The sequence below is a fragment of the Cupressus sempervirens genome, chromosome 2, assembly GCF_028749045.1.
Source record: "Cupressus sempervirens isolate cs-2001-9-10 chromosome 2, ASM2874904v1, whole genome shotgun sequence".
Lineage (NCBI taxonomy): Eukaryota > Viridiplantae > Streptophyta > Pinopsida > Cupressales > Cupressaceae > Cupressus > Cupressus sempervirens.
The window spans coordinates 539,888,289-539,898,288 of record NC_143119.1 but is presented as its reverse complement, the minus strand read 5'-3'; positions in this window follow the sequence as shown (position 1 = coordinate 539,898,288).

Here is a 10,000-nt window from a genome sequence, read left to right as displayed (position 1 = left end):
GCTAACGGCCAAAGTTTTCGAATCGACTCAGCTACCCCGACTCGAATTGCCTCGAGCCTTAACCGCCTCCATTTTTTTTTCGCTCGACTCATGTAATCGCACTCGCCTTGATTCTGAGTGGCCCGAGTCACTTACGTGATCCAAAACCGGGTAACTTTTTTTTTTTTCTTTTTTTGTCAAGTCCCAAAGTTTTGAAATCGAATAGAGTCGGATGCCCCGACTCGAGTCGTCTCCAAATTTTTCGCACGACTCATGTCACCGTGCTCGACTTGATTCTAAGTGCCCCGAGCCGTGTACATGATCCAAAAGTGGTTAACTTTTTCTTTTTGGTTAACGCCCAAAGTTTTCAACCCGACCCACCTTGGCAACCTCGACTCGAAGCGCCTCGAGCCTTAATGGCCTCCAATGTTTTTGCACGGCTCATGCCACCGTCGACTTTTCGCTCGAATCATGTCACCCAGGGCACCTCGATGCTACGTGAGGTGAGCCCTGTGCGCGATCCAAAACCGGGTAACATTTTTTTTTGAACTCCCAAAATTTCATTCTTTTTTGCCTTACGAGGCCTATCATGATCTCTTTTTATAAAGAAAATTCTCAAATCGGATTGTTTTGGCTACCCTACCTCAAATCTGGCTAGCTAGGCGTAACGCCTCGAGTCGGCTCGGCAATACATGAACTGAAACTTGTGCGTGATCCAAAAGCGGGTAACTTGTTTTTTTTTTTTTTTTTGTAATGCCCAAAATTTAATGCTTTTCGCTGTACAGGGCCTCCCATGATTTTTTTTGTTTTGTTTTTTTTTTTTTCCCCTCGTAGACCCACTCTGGCGACCCAGTCGGGTCGCCTGAGGCTGGGGCGACGGAGATGGGTTGACCTAGTCGGGTGACCCAAGTTGGGTCGACCCAGGCGTGCGATCTTGGCTGGGGACAGCAAGTCGATTCTATAAGTTTGCTTGCCAATTTTGCTAGCCAGGTTGGCTCACCAAGTCATCTAACCATGTGGTCTTTGCCAAATCAAGAATTGACTCTTTAAGTCCACTCACAGCTCGTTGCCCCGCCGAGTTGCTTCTCTAAGCCCACTCACCATGTCAGCTCACCAAGTCGGTTGTTCAAGTACGTTGCCAAGTCAACTCTTTAAGTTCGCTCACCAGGTCAGCCCGCCCAAGTCGCCTCTTTCAGTTCGTTCACCAGGTCGGCCCGCCCAAGTCGCATCAGCTGGCTAACTTGCCGAGTCACCTCACGAAGTTGACTCTTTAAGTGCGCTCACCAAGTCAGCTCACCAAGTCGACTCACCATCTCGCCTCGATAAGTTGGCTTGCCGAGTTACCCCACCAAGTCGTCGCCTCTTTAAGCCCGCTCACCGTGTCAGCTCGTCAGGTCGGCTCACCAAGTCGACTAATCAAGTAGGCCCACCAAGTTGCCTCAAGGATAGCTCCTCACCATGATTCGCCTCACCATGTTGACTCAATGAGTCACCTCACCATGTTGACTCTTTGAGCCTGCTCGCCAGGTCGCCTCACCAAGTCGACTCGAGTACATTGCCAAGTCAACTCTTTAAGTTCGCTCGCCAGGTCGACTCACCAAGTCAGCTCACCATGTCATCTCAATGAACCAACTCGCCAAGTCGCCTCACCACGTCGGCTCTCTAATACCGCTCGCCAAGTCACCCCACCAACTCACCCCGTTAGGCCCACTCACCACATCGCCCCGTTAGGCCCACTCTCACCAAGTGGACTCTTTAAGTCTACTCATAAAGTCGAGCCACCAAGTACTCTCACCAAGTTGACTCTTTAAGTCCTTTCGTCGAGTCACCCCACCAAGTACTCTCACCAAGTCAACTCTTTAGGTCCGTTCATAGAGTCACCCCACCAAGTCGACCCTTCAAGTGGGTTCATCAAGTCACCCCACCAAGTCGACTCTTTAAGTTCATTCATCAAGTCACCCCGCCAGGTCAGCCCACAAATTACTCTCACCGAGTGGACTCTTTAAGTTCGTTCATCAAGTCACCCCGCCAGGTCGGCCCACCAAGTGGACTCTTTAAGTTCGTTCATGAAGTCACTCTGCCAAGTCGGCCCACCAGGTTGACTCTTTAGGTTTGTTCATCAAGTCACCCTGCCAGGTCAGCCCACCAACTACTCTCACCGAGTCGACTCTTTAAGTTTGCTCACCAAGTCACCCCGCCAGGTTGGCCCACCAAGTACTCTCACCAGGTTGACTCTTTAGGTTTGTTCATCAGGTCACCCCACCGAGTAATCTCACCAAGTCGACTCTTTAAGTTCGTTCATCAAGTCGCCCCGCCAGGTCGGCCCACCAAGTACTCTCACCAAGTCGACCCTTTAAGTTCGGTCATCAACTCACCCCACCAGGTCGGCCCACCACGTACTCTCACAAAGTCGACTCTTTAGGTTCGTTCATCAATTCACCCCGCCAGCTCAGCCCACCAAGTTCTCTCACTAGGTCGACTCTTTAAGTTCGTTCATCAAGTCACCCCGCCAGTTCGACCCACCAAGTACTCTCACAAAGTCGACTCTCTAAGTTCGTTCATCAAGTCACCCTGCCAGGTCAGCCCACCAAGTACTCTCACCAAGTCAGCCCGCTAGTTTGACCCACCAAGTCGACTCTCTAAGTCTGTTCATCAAGTCACCCCGCCAGGTCGGCCCACCAAGTCGAATCTTTAAGTCCGTTCATCAAGTCACGTGACCAGGTCAGCCCACCGAGTACTCTCGCCAAGTCGACTCTTTAAGTTTGTTCATCAAGTCACCCGGCTAGGTCGGCCCACCAAGTCACCAAGTACTCTCACCAAGTTGACTCTCTAAGTCCGTTCATCAAGTCACCCCGCCAGGTCGGCCCACCAAGTTGAATCTTTAAGTCCGTTCATCAAGTCACCCCACCAAGTACTCTAACCAAGTCGATTCTTCGAGTGCGTTCATCAAGTCACCCGACCAACTACTCTCACCAAGTTGACTCTTTAACTATGTTCATCAAGTCACCCCACCAAGCACTCTCACCACGTCAACTCTTTAGGTCCGTTCATAAAGTCACCCCACCAGGTCGACCCTTCAAGTGTGTTCATCAAGTCACCCCACCAAGTACTCTCACCAATTCGACTCTTTAAGTCTTTTCATCAAGTCACCACACAAAGTACTCTCACCAAGTCAACTCTTTAGGACCGTTCATCAAGTCACCTCGCCAAGTCGACCCTTGAAGTCCGTTCATCAAGTCAAACCCCACAAAGTACTCCCACCAAGTTGACTCTTTAAGTCAGTTCACGAAGTCACCCAACCAGGTCGGTCCACCAAGGACTCTCACCAAGTCGACTCTCTAAGTCTGTTCATCAGGTCACCCCACCGAGTACTCTCACCAAGTCAACTCTTTAGGTCCGTTCATCAAGTCACCCCGCAAAGTCGACCCTCTAAGTTCGTTCATCGAGTCACCCCGCCAAGTTGACTCTTTAAGTCCTTTCATCAAGTCACCCCGCCAAGTCGACTCTCTAAGTGCATTCATCAAGTCACCAGAACAACTACTCTCACCAAGTCGACTCTATAAGTCCGTTCATCAAGTCGGCCCACCAAGTACTCCCACCAAGTCGACTCTTTAAGTCTGTTCATCAGTTCACCCCGCCAAGTACTCTCACCAAGTCAACTCTTTAGGTCCGTTCATCGAGTCACCCTGCCAAGTCGACCCTTTAAGTCCGTTCATCAAGTCGCCCCGCCGAGTTGCTTCTCTAAGCCCACTCACCATGTCAGCTCACCAAGTCGGTTGTTCAAGTACGTTGCCAAGTCAACTCTTTAAGTTCGCTCACCAGGTCAGCCCGCCCAAGTCGCCTCTTTAAGTTCGTTCGCCAGGTCGGCCCGCCCAAGTTGCATCAGCGGGCTAACTCGCCGAGTCACCTCACGAAGTTGACTCTTTAAGTGCGCTCACCAAGTCAGCTCACCAAGTTGACTCACCATCTTGCCTCGATAAGTTGGCTTGCCGAGTTACCCCACCAAGTCGTCGCCTCTTTAAGCTCGCTCACCGTGTCAGCTCGTCAGGTCAGCTCACCAAGTCGACTAATCAAGTAGGCCCACCAAGTCGCCTCAAGGATAGCTCCTCACCATGAGTCCCCTCACCATGTTGACTTAATGAGTTGCCTCACCATGTTGATTCTTTGAGCCCGCTCGCCAGGTCGCCTCACCAAGTCGACTCGAGTATGTTGCCAAGTCAACTCTTTAAGTTCGCTCGCCAGGTTGACTCGCCAAGTCAGCTCACCATGTCATCTCAACGAACCAACTCGCCGAGTCCCCTCACCACGTCGGCTCTCTAATACCGCTCGCCAAGTCGCCCCACAAACTCGCCCCGTTAGGCCCACTCACCACATCGCCCCGTTAGGCCCACTCTCACCAAGTGGACTCTTTAAGTCTGCTCATAAAGTCGAGCCACCAAGTACTCTTACCAAGTCGACTCTTTAAGTCCTTTCGTCGAGTCACCCCACCAAGTACTCTCACCAAGTCAACTCTTTAGGTCCGTTCATAGAGTCACCCCACCAAGTCGACCCTTCAAGTGGGTTCATCAAGTCACCCCACCAAGTCGACTCTTTAAGTTCATTCATCAAGTCACCCCGCCAGGTCAGCCCACAAATTACTCTCACCGAGTCGACTCTTTAAGTTCGTTCATCAAGTCACCCCGCCAGGTCGGCCCACCAAGTGGACTCTTTAAGTTCGTTCATGAAGTCACTCTGCCAAGTCGGCCCACCAGGTCGACTCTTTAAGTTTGTTCATCAAGTCACCCCGCCAGGTCAGCCCACCAACTACTCTCACCAAGTCGACTCTTTAAGTTTTCTCACCAAGTCACCCCGCCAGGTCGGCCCACCAAGTACTCTCACCAGGTCGACTCTTTAGGTTTGTTCATCAGGTCACCCCACCGAGTACTCTCACCAAGTCGACTCTTTAAGTTCGTTCATCAAGTCACCCCGCCAGGTCGGCCCACCAAGTACTCTCACCAAGTCGACCCTTTAAGTTCGGTCATCAACTCACCCCGCCAGGTCGGCCCACCAAGTACTCTCACAAAGTTGACTCTTTAGGTTCGTTCATCAATTCACCCCGCCAGCTCAGCCCACCAAGTTCTCTCACCAGGTCAACTCTTTAAGTTCATTCATCAAGTCACCCCGCCAGTTCGACCCACCAAGTACTCTCACAAAGTCGACTCTCTAAGTTCGTTCATCAAGTCACCCTACTAGGTCAGCCCACCAAGTACTCTCACCAAGTCACCCCGCTAGTTCAACCCACCAAGTCGACTCTCTAAGTCCGTTCATCAAGTCACCCCGCCAGGTCGGCCCACCAAGTCGAATCTTTAAGTCTGTTCATCAAGTCACGTGACCAGGTCATCCCACCGAGTACTCTCGCCAAGTCGACTCTTTAAGTTTGTTCATCAAGTCACCCAGCCAGGTCGGCCCACCAAGTCACCAAGTACTCTCACCAAGTCGACTCTCTAAGTCCGTTCATCAAGTCACCCCGCCAGGTCGGCCCACCAAGTCAAATCTTTAAGTCCGTTCATCAAGTCACCCCACCAGGTACTCTAACAAAGTTTATTCTTCGAGTGCGTTCATCAAGTCACCCGACCAACTACTCTCACCAAGTCGACTCTTTAACTATGTTCATCAAGTCACCCCACCAAGCACTCTCACCACGTCAACTCTTTAGGTCCGTTCATAAAGTCACCCGACCAGGTCGACCCTTCAAGTGCGTTCATCAAGTCACCCCACCAAGTACTCTCACCAATTCGACTCTTTAAGTCTTTTCATCAAGTCACCACACCAAGTACTCTCACCAAGTCAACTCTTTAGGACCGTTCATCAAGTCACCTCGCCAAGTCGACCCTTGAAGTCCGTTCATCAAGTCAAACCCCACCAAGTACTCCCACCAAGTCGACTCTTTAAGTCAGTTCACAAAGTCACCCAACCAGGTCGGCCCACCAAGGACTCTCACCAAGTCGACTCTCTAAGTCTGTTCATCAGGTCACCCCACCGAGTACTCTCACCAAGTCAACTCTTTAGGTCCGTTCATCAAGTCACCCCGCAAAGTCGACCCTCTAAGTTTGTTCATCGAGTCACCCCGCCAAGTCGACTCTTTAAGTCCTTTCATCAAGTCACCCCACCAAGCTGACTCTTTAAGTCCGTTCATCAAGTCACCGTCCCGATCTGGCCGAGCCGTTCTGGCCGAGCCATGCTGGCCGAGCCGATCTGGGCGAGCCATTCTAGCCGACCCGATCTGGCCGAGCCGTTCTAGGCAAGCCATGCTGGCTGAGCCATTCTGGCCGAGCCAATCTGGACGACCCGTTCTGGGCGAGCCGATCTTTGCGACCCATTCTGGCCGACCCATGCTGGCTGGGCCGTTCTGGCCGAGCCATGCTGGCCGAGCTGATCTGGGCGAGCCGTTCTGGCCGAGCCATGCTGGCCGAACCATTCTGGCCAAGCTGATCTGGGCGAGCCATTCTTGCCGAGCCATGCTGGCCGAGCCGTTCTGGCCGAGCCATGCTGGCCGAGCTGATCTGGGCTAGCCGTTCTGGCCAAGCCAATCTGGCCGAGCTCCAAAAATGGTGTCGTGGATGGCTGTTTGGTCGCCTCTGTGCCAACTCGATCGGCACAACATTGGGAATGGTTTGACAGCGGTTGTCGTTCTAATGTGTCATCGGGATGTCTTGGAATGCAGCCTTTCAAGGGCTAGCTCGCGTCTAGCACTTGGATTGTGCGTCGTCACAAGTGAATGGGGAGATCTCTTTGTGAACGGCGACATGGCGATTGCAAGAGAAAATTGACTTAGTAGTCGGAGCATTGGCCTCGGGCCATTGTGACGGCCTTGCAATTTCTCTATAATTGCAACCTATGTTTGCGAAGTAGCAGAGTTTGCATGTAAGATTGGCCTTTGTTCTTGACGGTTCCAAGTACTCTCACCGAGTCAGCAAGTCGCCATGCTGCCTGACCCGATCTGGCCGAGCCGATCTGGGCGAGCCATGCTGGCCGAGCCAAGCTGGCCGAGCAGATCTGGGCGAGCCATGCTGGCCGAGCCGATCTGGGCAAGCCATTCTGGCCGAGCCGATCTGGGCGAGCTCCAAAAATGGTGTCGTGGATGGCTGTTTGGTCACATTTTTCATTGAATTGGATTTTTAAGGGAGTTGTCCACGCTATCGCAGATTTCTAATGCAGAGCGAGCCTCGCACTAATAGCTTATATAGGAGAGGTTGTTGCCGCGAGCCTCTCCCGTGCCCCTTTCATTCATTCAACATTGGTGCCTAGGCGGATCGGATTGTTGGGTTTTCAAACGGTGTATGCCGATGTTGAATGAATGAAAGGGGCATGAAGCGATCTCAGTGCTTTTCCTCGGCTCTCCTTTAGATCATGTTTTTCGATGACTCAATTTTGGAAAATGTGAGGCAGCGGTTGCCGATCCATGGCGTGTGTTTTTGGTGGTTTTAAAACTTGATCTAAACATGAGCCCTTGTCTAGCACTCCGACGTTGCTTGGTATAATGGCAATTTTCTATGGGTGCTCGGCGCTCTAGCAATTTTTCATGGTGTACTTATCGCGGCTACATGGGAGCTTTAATATCGAAAGCTCTCGGCGAAAAATGGTGGCCGAGCCATGCTAGCCGACCCGATCTAGCTTAGCCATTTTCGTCGACCCGATCTGGCTCTCGTTTCTCACTCCATCGGCACAAATTCGGGAGTTGTTCGACAACGGTTGTCGTTCCAATGTGTCATTGCGGTGATCTGGAGAGCGATGCTAAGTGCAGGAGCCCTTGTCCATGGCCTGTGTTTTTGGTGGTTTTAAAACTTGATCTAAACATGAGCCCTTGTCTAGCACTCCGGCGTTGCTTGGTATAATGGCAATTTGCTATGGGTGCTCGGTGCTCTAGCAATTTGTCATGGTGTACTTATCGCGGCTACATGGGAGCTTTAATATTGAAAGCTCTCGGCAAAAAATGGTGGCCGAGCCATGCTGCCTGACCTGATCTGTCTTAGCCGTTTTTGTCGACCCGATCTGGCTTTCGTTTCTCACTCCATCGGCACAAATTCGGGAGTTGTTTGACAGCGGTTGTCATTCCAATGTGTCATTGCAGTGATCTGGAGAGCGATGCTAAGTGTGGGAGCTTGCGTCTAGCATTTGGGGATGTTTGTGCAAGCGAGCAGGGGAGCTTCTTTTATCGGAACCTCTCCGTGGCCTTTGAATATAGACCCAGTGCCGACGATATCGATGGATATGAGCCTTGGATTATAAAATTGTTCAGCTAACATTGGTTTTTGTGAGAGATGGGTACGAAAGCACTTCCCGATCGATACGCGGGAGTTCCCTAAGATCGCCTCTGTGCCAACTCGATCAGCACAACATTGGGAATGGTTCGACAGCAGTTGTCGTTCCAATGTGTCATCGAGATGTCTTGGAACGCGGCCTTTCAAAGGCGAGCTCGCGTCTAGCACTTGAATTGTGCGTCGTCACAAGTGAATGGGGAGATCTCTCTGTGAACGTTGGCATCGTGATTGCAAGAGAAAATTGACTTAGTAGTCAGAGCATTGGCCTCGGGCCATTGTGACGGCCTTGCAATTTCCCTATAATTGCAACCTATGTTTGCGCAGTAGCAGAGTTTGCATGTTAGATTGGCCTTTGTTCTTGACAGTTCAAAGTACTCTCACCGAGTCAGCAAGTCACCATGCTGGCCGAGCCGATCTGGCCGATCCATGCTGGCCGAGCCGATCTGGGCGAGCCATTCTGGCCAAGCCGATCTGGGCGAGCTCCAAAAACGATGTCGTGGATGGCTGTTTGGTCACATTTTTCATTGAATTGGATTTTTAAGGGAGTTGTGCGCGCTGTCGCAGATTTCTAATGCAGAGCGAGCCTCACACTAATAGCTTATATAGGAGAGGTTGTTGCCGCGAGCCTCTCCCGTGCCCCTTTCATTCATTCAACATTGGTGTCTAGGCGGATCGGATTGTTGGGTTTTCAAACAGTGTATGCCGATGTTGAATGAATGAAAGGGGCATGAAGCGATCTCAGTGCTTTTCCTTGGCTATCCTTTAGATCATGTTTTCCGATGACTGAATTTTGGAAAAGGTGAGGCAGCAGTTGCCGATCCATGGCGTGTGTTTTTGGTGGTTTTAAAACTTGATCTAAACGTGAGCCCTTGTCTAGCACTCCGGCGTTGCTTGGTATAATGGCAATTTGCTATGGGTGCTCGGCGCTCTAGCAATTTGTCATGGTGTACTTATCACGGCTACATGGGAGCTTTAATATCGAAAGCTCTCGGCGAAAAATGGTGGCTGAGCCATGCTGGCCGACCCGATCTGGCTTAGCCATTTTCGTCGACCCGATCTGGCTCTCGTTTCTCACTCCATCGGCACAAATTCGGGAGTTGTTCGACAGCGGTTGTCATTCCAATGTGTCATTGCAGTGATCTGGAGAGCGATGCTAAGTGCGGGAGCTTGCGTCTAGCATTTGGGGATGTTTGTGCAAGCGAGCAGGGGAGCTTCTCTTATCGGAACCTCTCTGTGGCCTTTGAATATAGACCCAGTGCTGACGATATCGATGGATACAAGCCTTGGATTATAAAATTGTTCAGCTAACATTGGTTTTTGTGAGAGATGGGTACGAAAGCACTTCCCGATCGATACGCGGGAGCTCCCTAAGGTCGCCTCTGTGCCAACTCGATCGGCACAACATTGGGAATGGTTCGACAGCGGTTGTCATTCCAATGTGTCATCGAGGGATGTCTTGGAAAGTGGCCTGGCCTTTCAAGGGCGAGCTCGCGTCTATCACTTGGATTGTGCGTCGCTTCGCAAGTGAATGGGGAGATCTCTCTGTGAATGGCGACATGGTGATTACAAGAGAAAATTGACTTAGTCGGAGCATTGGCCTCGGGGCACTGTGATGGCCTGGCAATTTCTCTTTAATTGCAACCTATGTTTGCGTAGTAGCAGAGTTTGCAAGTAAGATGGTCCTTGTTCTTGAGAGTTCCAGGAGATGACCTCCGGAACTT